We start from the raw sequence: 3,504 nt of genomic DNA on the forward strand, positions 1-3,504 counted from the left end.
CGTTATTAAATCTATTTTCGGAGGGCCGTAGTATTACAAGTTGGTTAGACTGGTACCCTGTCATACTTCTTCATAATAAATAATTACGACAGGTATGGGTGCTGCTATACAATTTCGTAATTTTGCGTATTGTTAGATTCGTATAAATAAAAAAAGAATTTGCCTGGTTTTCTTCATTGGTTCTCCTGGCCATTTGATGAAGTCCTTTCATTATTTGTATATCTTAAATATTGTTTAAGGGGCCATAAAGTCCCTTTAGTTTGGTGTATGACTGAGGAGTGTAATTTGGATCAATAAGTAGATAGCTTGCTCAGGCACTTGATTCGGGGGAAGCCAGTGGGAGGGTGTTTGTGTTGTCCTCTTTACTCATCTGATTCAATATTTCTCCTCCTTCCTTATTTTTTTTTTCTTTTCTACTTCTTCCCCGTTTTCCTTCCTGATTCTTCCTACTTCACCCTTTCCTTCCTAATTCCTCCTTGCTTTCCACTACTGACTTCTCCTGCCTGGCTCCCTCCTTTCTGTCGCATCGCGCATGTACCATTGAAGCTTCTGAAGGAATAAAACAAAGGGCATAATTTATTGCATCCCTACCCTATCTTTCATGAATCCATCACCCTCTCACATTAAACCGCTCCGGTGGCCTAGTGGTTAGAGCGTCCGTCTCGGATGCGGGAGGTCGTGTGTTCGATCCCCGGCTGAGTCATACCAAAGACTTACATTACAAAAGTGGTATTAACAGCTACCTCGCATGGCGCCCAGCTTTAAGAGTTTAGTGTTAGAACTGATCGGCCTGGTGTCAGAATAATGTGACTGGGTATGGCATCATGCTACGTTTCTGCGGCATGATGCCCCAGTGATAGACATCACTTTAAACTGCCACACTTCAGATATCGTAGTGATATGACTGAAAAATTGTTAAAGCTACGTAAAAAATCCAAATCACACACACACACACACTCAGACCTTCCGTCGGAAAAGTTGTGACAGCCTTACAAGGTCTCGTGTACAACCATAAATCTCCACTTACATGCCGTACGAATATTATTACTTCTGTGAATATATGGCAACACACATACTTCATCTAAATATTGATATATTTATACACGGTAACCTACAACATCGTTAATGCAGTAATCATTCATACTAGATGCGTTATGAATAAAGAAATATATATATATATCTAACTCAGGGTCTAACTTCTGACAACCATCAATCTGACATTGTTACATTCTAATAAATGCAAATCTAACAGAAGCATTCTAATGAATACAAACTCACATCGTAACTCTATTAAATCAGCATAGTTAGTCATTTAAGGTAACACAATCTAATTAACTAGAATTCAGCACTAAATTCGGTCTATAAATCAGTAGTATAAGTAAAAGGGGTTATGGGTCACCTTATTACTACGTGATAAAAGGGTGTCCCATAAAAGACCCCCCCCCCCCCCCATGCATCTATATTACTGAGTGATGGGGGCTCTGAGCCACTCGGTATCCATGGCTCTTTATTTTTTCACTTCACATTTACTGGGGACAGCGCTTTCATTTTAATATTTATAAGGGATCGTTTCACTATCGGACATAATCTTTCTCAACTGCCTTACTGTATTCAGGATCTTTTTTGTTTCGTATTCATGAGCAGTTCTGATATAATTTGCTCAATCACGCGTGCGAGTGGAACGAACTGTCAACTTGGGTCTCTTTGACTGTCGCCAAGGATCGTAACGTAGCCTGTTGAATCAACGTAATGAATCGGTACTCTGAGAGGATGTATAACTATCTTCAAAGTTTCCTTGTCGTAATGATTCAAATCAAAAGTATTTTTTTTCCAGGATCAAGTTGATCATAAATCTTTATGTCTTCATGTTGTAAATCTTGAATTGCAGAAAAAATAGCATTACTATTTTCGAAATTCATTATACGATAAATATATATTTAAAATTAAAAAAATATTTACACAAAACATATATGACTTTAGCTCTAAGGACGGCACCAACTACAATCTTAACTACAGTGGCATATTTGCAGCTTTATATCATATCAAACAATTTACAGAATTATATAAAATCTTAGCTCTAAGGACGGCACAACAAATAATCTTATCTAAAGTAGTACATTTGCAGCATTATATCATATCAAACTATTTACAGCATTATATCATATCTTAGCTCTAAGGATGGCACAACATATTATCTTTACTATAGTAGCATATTTACAGTATATATAATCTTAATTCAATGGACGGCACAACACACAAACGGGGGTCATCTCTACGTTTTAGAGCTTTCTAAACACCCTCCCTCATAACCAGCACGAGGAGTGCAAAAGAGCACCCACCTCATGGACACATACTGGAGGGTGTACTTTTTCTGTTGAGCTTCGAGCAAATGGGGTGGGCACTCCACTCATTAATGCAAAATAATGAATTTTTCGCCACATTCGACAATTTGTCCATACGAGATTGGAACGCCAGACCTCGAGTAGGAGAACACGCTACGCTAACACCATGGACCAGCCTTATGGATATAAGTTTCAGAAACTACCTATTCTGAATTCCTGCAAGGGATCATTATACTGAATAAATAATAATTGTTGTAAACTGCAGTGTGGATCTATTTCAGTTTCCAAACACACGCTATAAAATGTCTGCATTCAATAATCACACACATATTTCTGCCAGATGTTATTGATAATTAAAGTACATGTAGGTCTGTGTACAAATATCTTACTCGGATATCTAAAAATAGCTTACCTGTATTGCACGCGCAGTTGAGGGATGCTTTTTGATTTTCTGAATTTATCAGAGACGAGGTTAAAAGGTGTAAGCATCCTTCAACTAATTTGCACTGTTATAAATTATGCTGCTCCACAGACAGCTAATTGCAACACAAATAGCTAAGTTACTGAGTATAACAGTTACGTTGACACAAAAATTAATCGCTGCAGTCATGTAATATTGTGATGTAGCAAGAGAGGCAACTCCTAAAATACTCTACCGGAGAGAGCTTTGTTTGATAGAGTTATCTTCCTTTATACGGAGCGTTTTTGCATTTAACTGCAACACAATTCAGAATTGAGTTCCAGCAAATTCGGGCGTGTTAGTGTCTGCATCTAACACAATCTGGAGATACTGAAATATTTTTTCGTTAGATTTTTTTTTAATACGCCGATTTCTATATTTTATCTGCGACGCGCTGACCCGAATGCATATAAATATCAAAATATTTGCCAGCTGCATTCATTTATTGAAACAAAATTTCTTCACCAGCATCCTCGTTCACAGAATTAACACCTCTTCTTGTAATAGTTGTGTTTACCAGTATCACCAAATTTGCAATTCAGACTCTGTCTAATATCTCGTAAATTAAATAATCAAGTTTTCTGCTGTTGATATGATCCATCACAAAACTATCTTCATTTGGTCCTTGAAAACTCTCGTACCGATATGTGGTTAATAAATTATATTCTCTTTAGTATTGAGTTTAAGATAACCAGATTATTG

Source organism: Sinohyriopsis cumingii, chromosome 14 (assembly GCF_028554795.1).
Source record: "Sinohyriopsis cumingii isolate HCF-2022 chromosome 14, ASM2855479v2, whole genome shotgun sequence".
NCBI lineage: Eukaryota > Metazoa > Mollusca > Bivalvia > Unionida > Unionidae > Sinohyriopsis > Sinohyriopsis cumingii.